The following is a 12,797-nucleotide window of genomic DNA, read 5'->3' on the forward strand; positions in this document are numbered from 1 at the left end:
CGGCCAGTCGAGGCTCGGATCTCCTGTTCTTGCGCATGGTGTCCCTCCCTGGCCCCAGTGGCCTTCCTTGCCTCTTCTCTTTCTCTCTCTGACTGTAGATGGCCAGAGAGAAGTTCTCTGTGAAAACACAAACAAAAGAAGCGAATTATGTAACATCTGGGGCAACACATTCCAGAGAGGACATGGCCCAGTGCACAGGCCTCTGCAGTCCCTCTCAGAGAAGGTGTCCCCTGGGCCTTCTGCCCCTGCCTGCTCTCTGGCATCTGGCAGATGCCACAAACTATCAGAGAAACAGAGAGTCTTGGTTCAGGGACACTGGCCAACACAAGGAGCCAATCCCTGGTAAGAAAGAGTCCTGTGGCAGTCACCATGGAGTGGCTAGCCACTCTTGTGTTTCTGAATGGCATTTCTGAAGTGGCCTTCTGTTGTCTTGTAGTTTTACAAGACATTTTTACACATAACCTGGGCTTTTCGATGCTAGGCTCTTGTAAGCACAGGCCTCAGTTTCATGAACTGCCTTCACCATGCTGTGTGTTATTACTCTGCCTATTTTCCCAACAGACACTTTACCTATTAAGGCACACGAGTGGCTCACAGGACCTGTGGCTGTTAGAATCTACCTTCTACCTCTAGACAACATGTTTTCTGGGCATGCCCATGTTGCTGGGGTAGACCTTTGTTTTCTTTTGTTTTTGTTTGTTTGTTTTTTGAGACAGGGTTTTCCCCAGTAGCTGTGGCTGTCCTAGAACTTGCTCTGTAGACAAGGCTGGCCTTGAACTCACAGAGATCCTACTGAGGCTCGGGGTAGGCATTTTAAAACAGGCTGTTTCAGCGCTATGTCACCGGGTGCTGCAGGAGGGAGGTCCTGCCATCTGTACCACAGTAGGTGGTGATCACTCACACTGCCCCTGCCTGGCCTCCTCAACTCTGGGTTCTAGATAGGAACTCTTGGAAACCAGTAGACCCCGCTGCCGCCCCTCACCCCCCACCCCCTGCCCCCATGCCTTACTTCACATCGTGCTCCGTGCTTCATGGTGTCCTAGGGCGTGCGTGTGCTTAAGTGCTTCCCGTCTGTGAAATGGAAAGAGTTTTTGGTGGCCTGATTGAGATGAGGGCCAGCCCTGTGTGCCAGCGTGAAGGGGGCGGGGCGGGGTGGGAAGAGGCTGGCGGTGAGCCTTACCCTGTGATTGTCTTATTTATTAAAAATTAATTGAGGGGCTTTGATGCATCCGGACTTGAGAGGAGCTGACAGGTCATGTGGTCTCTGAAAGCACAGGGCTGGTAATCCATTTTAAAAAGCATTTTCTTCTTCTTTTTAATTTAATGGAGGAAATCATTAGCTGGGAGACTGGTAGCACTGATTTATTTCTGTTTTGGGGAAGGGGGGCAGGAGAGAAGATCGCTTCTAATTGCTGCTTGTTCTAGAAACACACCAGCCAGACATTCTCTTCGGCTGGGACTGCTGGGCTCTGCAGGGGATTGTATCGCACTTTCTTTTCTTCAGACCCTGGGGGCTGGCAAGGGGCTCTTAAGGTGCAGGTGGGCGGCCCTGATGTCAGCACTCGGCCTTGAGCCTGAGCCGAGTACAGTGTGTAGTGCGCGTGTGTGTGTGTGTGTGTGTGTGTGTGTGTGTGTGTGTGTTTCCCCCCAGATAGCCCACGTACAAGACTTCATTCCCAGGGAAACAGGGGCAGGACCCCCCATCTGGGAAAAAAGGACGACGACGTGCCTTCTCTGGGGCTTCATCCGGTTCCAAGGGGAGGCAACTGGGTTCACCCTAAAAATAACCAAGGATACAAACAGCCACACAGTGCAAATGTTTTTCATATCTGTGGGCCGGATCACTTAAAGGTACAGCCGGTCTTCCACTGTCACCATATGTTTGTTTCTTCTAGAGCAGAGAGTAACTTTGAGGTAACCTGGGCTTTATAGGCTCCCCGTCTTTTCTAGCACCCAAAGTTGAAGTCGGCCTGGGTTGTTGTGTGGATGCCTCCTCCCTGTGGCACCACACACCTGGCAGAGGATGAGTCACCTGTGACTCTCTCACTGCCCACCCCCACCCCCCAGGACCCATCGAAGGACAAGGGTTGCAGGCAACCCAGCCAAGTACGGCCACATCATGAAGCCTCCTGGATACAGAGGTGGGGTCCTCCTGACTTCTTTTTACCAAGTCCATCATCCAGTTCAGGGGAAAAAAAAAAAAAATATATATATATATATATATATAAATAAAGGGTAAAGTAGTTCTCAGAGAAAGGGTGGCTATAAATAGCTAGGCAGGATGTGGAAAAGGTGAGAGGCGAGTTGCCGCCAAGGTTGTGGGCCCAGCTGCAGAGCAGGGCTCTGAAGGTCTAGCCCTCAGCCTACCTGGGCTGTTGCCCTGGCCTCCTGCAGCTCTGCTCCTTAGATGGAATGTGTGCTCCAGGCACTTCCTAGCCTCCTACTCTCCCTTCTGCCTCGCCCTGTACTCGTGGCTGTTGCCTGAGGCTCCTAGGCACCTTTCCATTGGAGCTGGGACCCCTTGCATGGAGGTTCCAGACTTTAATCCTAGCACTCAGGAGGCAGAGACAGGAGTTCTAGGCCAGCCAGGGCTGCAGAGTGAGACCCTGTTGAAGAAACAAAGCAAATAAACACTGAAATTAGGAATACTTAGTTCTCTAGACATTTCCCCCCCTGGATATGCCGCATCTGAGGGGAGCACTCTGAAGGCGTTGTGAAGGTCAGGGGCGAGTCCTGCCACACCGACTGTGGCCACATCTTAGCGGGGAGCGGGCAAGCAGCTACATCATTGGGCAGGACCAGGAACTAAGTCCGCATATAACTTAGGGCACAGAGCTGTGAAACGGGGTACTAGCTGTGCTTCTCCATCTGTCTACCTGCCATTCATTTAGCCATCCCGTCATCCATCTGTTTCCCGTTCACCTATCGGTCCATTCATTCATCCACCTGTCTTTGTACCCACCCGTTATTCACCAACTCAAAACATGTGCTCAGTGCCTGTCATGTACCAGGTATCCTCACGGGCATACCCTGGGATACAACAGTGAATACAACCACTCCTGAAGCCTCTGTTCTAGTGAGGTGGATAGGTTTTTCAATTTGGTTGGTTTTGGGGTTTTCGAGACAGGGTTTCTCCGGGTAGCCGGCCTATCCTGGAACTTGCTCTGTAGACCAGGCTGGCCTTGAACTTGTGGAGATCCACCTACTGTATTAAATAAAACCAAGCACTGAGAACAAAGGCATGTGCTGCCCTGCCCAGTACGAGAGACAGATTTAGAATGGAACACGCACAGATGAGCTGCTAAGTGAAAGGAGGCAAGTGCAGAAGGACAGTGGTGTAATTTCATATGCTGAGATGATGCCGTGAAGCAGCCCCTGGAATCAGATCCACAGAGACAGAAGTAAAAGGGACGGCGGTTACCAGGGGAGGGGTGGAGAGTTAGCATTTAATGAGTGCAGATCTGGGTTAGGGGATGGAAAGGTTGCAGAGATGCTGGCGAGGGCTGCACAGCCATGTTAATCCCCTGAACCAAGCACTTAACAAGCTATCAGGATAGCAAATGTTAACACCTACCATCATTTGAAAAGGAAAAACATCAAAGGAGAGACTGGAGAGATGGCTCAGAGGTTAAGATCACTGTCGGCTCTTCCAAAGGTCCTGAGTTCAATTCCCAGCAGCTGCACGTTGCCTCACAGCCATCTATAGTGAGATCTGATGCCCTCTTTTGGCCTGCAGGTGCACATTGCAGGTAGAATACTGTATACATCATAATAATGGGAAAAACGAAATCCAGGGCAGGAGTCAGGGTTAACTAAGTAAGTGGTCAGGAAGGCCTGAGTAAAATGTGCTTATGTAGAGGGGAACAGGAGGAGATTGTGTAGGTGCAAATGCCCTGAGGGAAGAGATGGACTCAGTCTGGACAGCCTGGATAAGAGGCAGGAAGGCCACTTGGGGAGTTTAGCTGTGGGAGACAAGATGTCCCTACAGGTTTGTGGTGGGTCCCCTGGGCTTTCTACCACTGAGCATGGGACGCTGGGAGGCAAGGAAAGGTTTTGCAGGAAGGGAACAGGCCTGGCCTCAGCAGCGCCTGCCAGCTCAGGATAGGGCAGCAGGAGTTGAGTGTTTGACAGTCGCCCCTCAATGTCTGAAGGCATTGGTACCGTCAGAGTATGCCAGCCCCTTCTGTAGAAAGCAGAGTACTGCATATGACCTGTGACAATCCTCCTGGACCCCTCAACTCATCTCTAGATTATATGTGGTGCTGAACATTTGTATAGAGCTGCGTGAAGAACTTTTACACTGTACCTTTTCCACATTAACAGAAAAAAAAATTAAATTAAGTTAAAAAATAAAAAAGGGTCTGCACACATTCAGTACAGATATAGCTCTTTTTTCTCAATATTTTCCGTTTTAGTCTGTGGTTAGTTGACTCTCTGGATGTTGAAGCCACAGAGATGGAGGCCAACTGTGCCTTGTGGCAGTGTTTAAGTTTGCCCTATTTGCTGGAGTCTTCATGGCCACCTTACCATCATCACACACGTACCAGGCAGCTTCAAGTATCTGGGGACAAGACAGTGATGCTATACTCTGTTTCTCATCTCTATTGTCTTGACTTTGGGACAGATAGCTCTTTGCCTGGCCAGCAGTGGAGGTTCCAGGACAGCGAGCTTGTGCGGCCGTCCATGCTAGGACGGCCCTAGGCCTGAGACCAGCCTTGCTGGATGAGCATGGGAAAGCCACTTCACCATCTGAGTTTGTCCTTATGCACCTGCAGAGGGAGAAGGTGGGATCAGACTGTGGTCTGGGTTACTGTGGGACCATCTATGTCTTGTCTAGAGGGCAGCTGTGTGGGGGACCGTCTCCCTGAGCACCTGCCACTCAGCCTAGCCAAGGCTGCATAACCACACAGGGTTCTGCTGCCTCATGGAGGTGGTAGGGAGGTTCCAATCCTGCAGCCCCTGCCCAGGCATTCCGGGGATGACCTCAGGAGTTGCTGGGGGAGACGGGGAAGGGAGTGGTTCTAGAACAGGGCAGAGAGGGGAACCCAGGTCTGAGATTCAGAGACTCTTGTCATTATGGAGTCTGAGGAGCCTACTCCCCAGCCGCTATCTGCTTGGTTCCCAGAGAGCCCTACCACATACCCTCTGTCCTTCTAGACAGGCCTCGGTCCCAGCTGTAGACAGAAGCCTCCCCACACCCACACAGCTGAGGTAAGTGGAGAGAGGAGAGGGAACGATGGCGGTCAAGGGGCCAGGCCGTTGGTTTCCTCTGCCCTTAGAGCTGTCCTGTCCCTGGCGATCACCACAGCTCCATCAAAGTCTTTAATTTCCGTTGTAAATAAAGGTAAAACACCATTTCCCACCAGCATTAGCCAGTTTGAGTCTTAGTGGGCACCTAGGCCTGTTGGGGTACCTGTGAGTCCTCCTGCCCAGCTGGCAGCTTCCCTGGGCAGAGGAGACTGAGGCCACTTGGAGTCTTCTGCCCTTGTCCCCATGTCAGGCACTGATGAGCTTTGCATATTGGAAAGACAAGTGGATAAACATTCAGTTTGTGGTCTCTGGGGCTTGCAGCTTAAGAGACTAACTGAACTGTCCAGAACACTTCCTTGGGTTTTTGGGGGGTAGGGGAGGAATGAGAGGAGAACCCAAATGTAGAACAATAGAACTCTGCCAGGAAGGGAATGAAGCCGCCTACACAGGTTACAACGTTGTATGAACTTGAGACCATGTTAAGTGAAAGAAGCCAGCCCCGAAAGGTTGTGTGCACTTTGTAATTCCATTCGTATGAGACACCCAAAGCAAGCATGCCTGTGGACAGTAGATTAGTGGTGGTCGTGGGCCAGAGGGAAGCAGTAATGGAACATGTCTCCCATGAGTCTCATGTTGGGGTGATGGTGCAGATGTCTGCAACTAGATAGAGGTGGCAGTTGTACTTCATGCCACAAAAGTGTGCTGTCTTAATTGATGAAAATGGTAAATTCTGTGTTGTACGTTTTTTGTTTGTTTGTTGTACAATAGAAAAGTCAAAGGACACAGTAAAAATCCATTTTGTTTTTGGAGACAGGGTTTCTCTGTGTATCCTTGGCTGTCCTGGCCTTACTTTGTAGACCAGGCTGGCCTCGAACTCACAGCGATCCACCTGCCTCTGCCTCCCAAGTGCTGGGATTAAAGGCGTGCACCACCATGCCCTGCCAATAAAAATCTGAATAGTGAGTATTTGTGTTCCTTATAACATTTTCCTGATTTATTCATGTGCTGGGACATTTTCACAACAAATTGCTGGAGTAGGGCTAGGAAGAGAAAGTGTCTTCTTGGCTATAGGCTTCAGAGGCAGGGTCAGGCATGGACCCTTCAGATGTTCCCTCAAGAGCAACAGGCCTGGGGACACTGTTAATGGCTCCAGGCTCTGCCCTAAGGTTTGCCAGCCAAGTGCATAAGGGGAGGTAGGGCTGTGGATGCTGCTCCCATGCTTCCAACTGGAACAGGAAGGGACACAATGTCCACAGGCTCAGCCTTTCCAGAGTCTGCCAGCATCACAGTGCCCCAGAGTGCAGCTTGGTAGAGAAAATGGTCCTGTCTCAGTTTGTACTGAGGAAATGAAAGCACAGAGATGTGACCAGACTTGTAATGGCCCTGCAATCTCCAAAGGGAGAAAGACTCCAGCCCAAGCTGCTGCCCTCCCCAGCCACCTCTGCAGCACAGAGCCTGCGTGAGGCCAGGGCAAAGCCAGCCCTGCGGGGAGGGGCGGAGTTGCACAGCAGTTACAGCCAGGTTGTTAGTGTGCAGGTGGGAGACACAGCCCAATGTGGGCCAGGTCTAGGGTGCCCATGATACAGTCCCTTCTTTAACCAGCAGGTGCCCAGCAGCCTCCCATTTTGGCTTCCTGCCTGGGTGGCTGTGGGCCACAGAAGCCTTCCTGTGGGTGGGCATCCCCTCCTTCCTGGGGGTGGGAAACTATGACTCAGGGTTTGGTGGCTGAGTTTTAGAAACAGGAGGCAAGGATAGAGAGGCAGTGCTTCTGAAAAACCTGGGGAGGGGCTGGGTCTCTGTTCCCTGGACTTTGACCTTGGGTTCTGAGTGATCAGCATGAGGTTAGAAGCATGAGGAAGGCAGGTCCAGGGTCCCAGCCGAAGGGTGGGTGAGCAGCCTGAGTCAGCTTCCTGGGCTCCTCTTGTCCTCAGGGTGGCTGTAGTGGAGGGCTGTTTTTGCCCACCGTCCAGCCATGCCCCACCCTGCCTTGAATGCGCAGGCCAAGGCCTGTTTGGGGAGGTTGCCACAGCAGAACTGTGGGATTGGCTCTGCTGACGCCTTCCCCTGGCATATGGCTCCTCCGCCCGCCTCGAGCTCTGCCAGCGGCTCCCCTTTCTCCATGGCAACTTAGCTCAGTGGTCCCAGTGGAGGAGAGAGAATCAATTCTCCCTCCTTCCCGCCCTCCCGCTCCACTCCCCACCCCTTCCTCTCCCGCTTGCCTTCCTCTTTGCCTCCGTTGTCCCTGTGTGGTGGCTCCTCACACAGCCAGGGAACTGTGTGCTGGCACTTCCAGGCATGAGCTGCCTGTAGCCCTGCAGGCTGGGGGCGGCTCTCTGAGACCTGCACATGGGCAGCCAGCAGAGCCTGCAGGATGGGGCTGCTGAGCGGGGCCCTAGCCAGCACCTGCTGCGTAAGGCTCCAGCACTGGTACTTTGGTGCCCCCTTCCCCTTACCTCACGTTGGCTTCCTGAAAGGTAATTTTCTGCTTCTTCTTGAACATGTCTCAGCCTTAGGCTAGGTTTATTAGTGAGGAAGGCTCCATCTGGTCAAGGGTCTGTTTGCTTCCTCTCCGAAAAGCTGGGATGGAGGGAGAGCTGGAGGGAGAGGCCTGCCCTGGCCTGCCCAGGCACTGCCTGTAAAGACAGAGTCAGGATGCACAGCTCCTCTCCCGGGTAGGCCCCCCCCCCCCCCGCCCCAGCATGGGGAACAGTGCGCTGCTGCACTTCCAATTTTGCCTGTGATTGCTAGAGCACACACAGTCTGCTTTCCTAGAGCGTGGTGGCACCAAGGAAAGGAAGAAATTTAGAGATGCTCACGTGCCCCCCCAGCGGGCAGAGCTCTGGCTACAAGCTGCCTGGCTTTCTGACTGATTGGTCCTTAGTCCTCTGGAAATGGGCACTCAGTGTGGGAATGCTTTGTCCCTCCACCAAGATTTCAAGAAGGTGTTGTCAGGAGACTCATGTCCCAGCTGGGTTCAGGTGGACTGGTCCTGATGGTGTGCCCTGTGTCCATCTTCAGACACCCCTATTGGCTTGGGATGCTAAGACTGCTGCCCGGTGGGTGAGCATTCTCCCTCTCTTTCCCTCCTGGCAACGGTATTCAGAATGGGAGTTGGTGCTGTTGGCCTCTCCACAGCCCAGCCAGGGGACAGGCCGCTCCCCCATTGCCCCTCCTTCCTGTGCAGCTGGCAGTGGAAAAAAGAATCCTTCGTTGTCAACAAGAGCATCTTCTGTGTTGATGGAAAGTGAGGGCCGAAGATACCAGATTTAGCACCCAGTTCTTAGAAGCTACGGGCTTGAATGGTGTCTGCGTGTAAGCCCTGTCTGATCTTTAAATAGAAGAACGCACACCAGATAGCCCCGTGTGACTCACGGGGAGCATCAAAGTGTGGTGTGGTCGCAGGGAATCTGTATCCAACTCTTGAAAGAGGTGCACAGTTCACGGGGGACTGCCAGCAGAGGACTTGGGCCGTTCGGGTGTGGGCCTGAGTTGTCAGTGCTGTGCGGCCAAGGCTGAGACATGGGTTAGCTCTCCCAGTGACCAGAAGATAGTAGGATTCAAGATCGTGTTGATAAGTCAGGCCATGGCCACCTGATTGTGCTCTATTTCTGTCTTCCACATTCTCCTTGACAGATTGCTTTAATAATGGCACCAGAGCCTCGACAGCAGCTCAAGGCTTGTGTAGCTCTGCGGTTGCCTGTGTCTCCTCCATGACCCCTTTCCTTAAAACTGTGTGAGCTGCCACAGACTCTGTGTTCCCAGTGCTTCCCTCCTGGTCAGGAAAACAGCCCTAGCGGGCAGGGCAAGGAGTGTGTGTGTGTCTGCAGCAGAGCTCCCAGGCGCTGCACTCACCACGACCCTCCTGGCATCTGGCGCGCTCCCTGTGCAGGCTTCTCAGTGGCCATTACCCATGTCTGGGTCTGTTGGCTGGCTGTGAATTCTGATGGGTTTTACGAGCTGACGATGCTGGGGACGCTGTGTGCTGGTTTTGTCTCGTTTGTCTGAGGATGGGAAAATACGATGTGACAACGTAAAGGCAAGCCCTGAAGTACAGCTCCCTTCTCATCTCTGCTCTCAGCTTGGGTGGGAGACTGGTCCAGTGCTGCCACCGGGCCACGGCTGCTATCACAGCAAGGGTCCCTCTGCCCGGAGTCGTTCATGGTCCCCCAGGACCAGCCGAGCACCCGTTCGGATCATTCGGTTGGCAGACCCAGAAAGGACAGCCAGAGCTGAGCTCAGAAGGAGAGGCAGGCTCCACCCCCCTACCGTTCGTATCCCAGGTAGACCCTTAGTGCCACCCTCCAGCCCTGCCTCCTCCCACCCAAGTCCCTGCTTAGTGGATGCTCCCGAGTGTAATTGTGATTGCAAGATTGCACATAGTGCTGACTTACTTGAAAGCATCTTGGGGAGCTGCAGAGGGTGTGAGAGCAGCTTGGAGAGGTGGGAACCCTGGCTGCCGATGGCTTCAGCCAGCGAAAGTGTGGAAGGCTCGTTCCAGGAAAAGTGGAATAATCACCGTATTGGCTGGCTTTCAGGCGGTGAGTGGTTCTTCCTTCTTTAATTTGACAGGAGCGCCTGGGATTCAGGGAAGGCATGGCGGGAAGCCGGGGAGCCTATGGTTCACACAGACCTCATGAGGCCCTGGTGTAAGGGGAAAGTTCGATGCTTTTCTCCCAAGCTAGGCTGACCACTCGGGCTATACACAGGCAGTCTGGGGATTCTGGAGGGTTGAGCCTCTGTCCCCATGGAGGGCACTCTGTGCACAGCTCTAAAAAAAAAGTCTGTTGGGGGTATTACCTGAAAGACCACAACAGTGCAGGAAGAAAGAGTTAAACATTCCCCTGTGCTCTTGTGGTTTCCTTGAACACTCCTGCATATGCATTCACACATGCTCACGCTTGTGCACTGATGTGTGTGTGTGCGTGCATGCACACATGCATTCTTGTTCCTCCTGTTCCAGTGAGTGCACACACATACCCATGCATGTGCATATCCACATGTGTGGAAGCCTGAACCACACACAAGCACCCGTGCCCCTCTGCTGTCAGGAGCGCATATATTCTGCTGGCATATTGTGCTTGCCCTTGCTCGCATGGTCTTAATGTCCCCAGCACTGCCAGGATCACACACTTGTGCCTTTACTCGCTTCTTTTCAGCTCGCTGTCTTACCTGGGTAAGGCAAACGGTCCCTGTCCACTTCTAGGAAGAGAGTCTACCCTCTTTCCCTACCCTTCTCTCCTTATGCTGTGTGACAGTGTCTGGGGCGTCACAGAGATTGGCATGTTTTCTGCAAGAGGAGCATGCAGATGCTCGGGTCAGTGAAGGTCTCCAGCCCCGAGGGAGGGGGAACTGTCAGAGACACGTCAGTGAGCTTAAGATGTGCCGAGAGGCAAGCTTCTGTGTGTGGCGTGCATGTGCCGCTGGTGTGTGTGTGTGTGTGTGCATCTGAGATGACGTTGTGTTTGTGGTTTGTGATGTGTGTATGTGCGGAGGTGTGTATACAGATGTGGGGCGTGTACTTGAATATGTGCTTTTTGTGTGTAACTGTAATGTGAGTGTGCGGCCTGTGAAACACTTACATGGTGTGCATATGTGAATGTGTGGGCGCATGCACTTATTTGTGTGCAGCATGTGTAGTCTGTGTGTGTGAGATAGTCTGTGGTATGTATGATTGAGGCTGCGTGCATGTGTATATTTTGTGTTTGTTTGACTGTAGTACGGTAGGTGGAGATATGCGCACATGCCTGGTATATGCCTGTATATTTGTGCATGTGTAGTGTGTTGTGTATGTGCGTGTAAGCTATGTTCAAGGTGTTAGTGTGTAGTCTGTTCATCGTATTGGTAGTATCTGATTATTATGTGTATCTACAGGGCTCTGTGAAAGCGTGTTATGTTTGTGGTGTTGTGTGCATGGTATGTGTGTGGAGATGATATATGGGTGTTGTGTCTACATGCAGGTGGTTTGTTATATGTGAGGGTGCTTAAACATATTATGTATGTGGCATGTGTGTGTGAATGCATGCGTGCATGTATGGTTTTTGTGTTATATACATGTGGGTGGTATACTAATGTATATATGAGTGATACGCTGTGGGTGGTAGGTTTGTGTGTGCACTGGGGTATGTGCAAGCATGTATGTATGTGCACATACATGTGTTCTGTGAGCATGTGGGTATTTGTGTGGTAATTCATGTATATGTGTTTGTGGGGTATTTATGTATTACATGTAATATGTGGTTCATGTGTGATGTGTGTCTGTGTGTACACGTATGTCTATATGTGCTTCTACATTGCTCATTTTTGGATGTCTGGGCATTCTGTCTTTCTATCCCTTTTCCATTTACTGGCTCAGTTTCCAGAGCAGCTCTGTGCAGATGTTTCTGGAGTGACTGCCGTGTAATCTTACTGATCATTGCACGCATACCTTCATCATTCCATCTCATTGAATGACAGGCAGATGCCCCATTTCACATGCTCACAAGCCATCTCAGGGTCTGAGCAGCCTGCGCCGTGAGGATGGAGCCAGACTCAGTTCTCTTGACTACCTCATTCATCATTTACACAAGCAGCTGCTCTGTGTGGCGGGCCCTTGGCTCTAGATGAAGACCAGACCTGGCTCTTGCCTTGGGAGGAAGACTGCATGGGAGCAGGCTAAGCAAGCAGGAAGGCAGCCCAAGAAAGCAGTGCTTGTCCCACCTGGCCTCCCTTTTCCTCCACCCCAGCTGACTGAGGAGGAGGCTTGGGAGTATAAAAGTTACCCACAATGCATTACAAAGTCTGTTTATCTTATACTAGGGTCTTAACGATCAATAGCCTGTGTAGCGGGAGGGGCTGTGTATATCATGGGGCCTATGCCTCAGTTTCCTGCCTGTAACATGGAGATAACATGGTCTGCTTCACATGCCTAGCGTTCAGAACAGATGTGATGTGCTGGGAAATCGGTGGTGTGTGTCCTCAGTAGTGGATGGGATAGGGCTGTTGTAAACAAATCATTCCAGTAGCTTCTTTAATGGGCCAGGACAGGTACTACACCCATTTAAACATACATAGGGAGAGGGCACGGATGGAAAGCAGACAGTTGCAAGAGGAGAGTAATCAGCAATTCTTGGTAGATAGTGGGAGCTCTTGTTTTCATTTTGTAACTTTTCTGGAAATTGGAGATTATGAAGAAAAGTTTGTGGGTTTTTTGTTTTGTTTTGTGGATTGGTTTTGTTTTGTTTTGTTTTTCTAAGCCTTAGACACTTGAGGACTCTTCCTCAAAGGTTGATAGAATGTGGGGCAGCACAGGAGTGTTCTTATCCTAAAGAATCTGCCAGAAGCCAAATGAATGAAAACTGTAGGTGGCTGTGCAGCCCTAGGTGGGGTGGGGTGACGGAGCCGTGGAGGACAGGGACTGACTGCATTTTCTAGGTTACCAGCCTGAAGCAGTTTCCCCTAAACCTGAGAGTCTCCAGGGTCTGGTGTGAGAGCCAGGCTCTGGTGCCCAGAGTGGCCCTAATCGCACCTTCCCCGTGCAAGGTGAGAGGAAGCAGGATCGCACACGCGTG

General features: G+C 51.8%; 1 protein-coding gene across 12 annotated transcripts in view; it reads left to right on the top strand.

Moving 5' to 3' along the window:
• Positions 1-12,797, top strand: part of PITPNM2 (phosphatidylinositol transfer protein membrane associated 2) — a 131,232-nt gene that overhangs the window by 52,154 nt on the left and 66,281 nt on the right. Inside the window, exon 1 of one of the 12 annotated variants that reach the window (XM_084762004.1) lies at positions 7,454-7,724. The exons of 10 other annotated variants lie outside the window; for them this stretch is intronic. The gene's annotated coding sequence lies outside the window, so the exon portion shown is untranslated. Of the gene's footprint in view, positions 1-7,453; positions 7,725-9,448; positions 9,789-12,797 lie in introns of those variants that run through there. One more of the 12 variants, XM_084762005.1, reaches the window with a different exon arrangement.

The sequence above is a fragment of the Acomys minous genome (genome assembly GCF_964271855.1).
Source record: "Acomys minous genome assembly, chromosome: 16".
In the NCBI taxonomy this organism is placed as follows: domain Eukaryota; kingdom Metazoa; phylum Chordata; class Mammalia; order Rodentia; family Muridae; genus Acomys; species Acomys minous.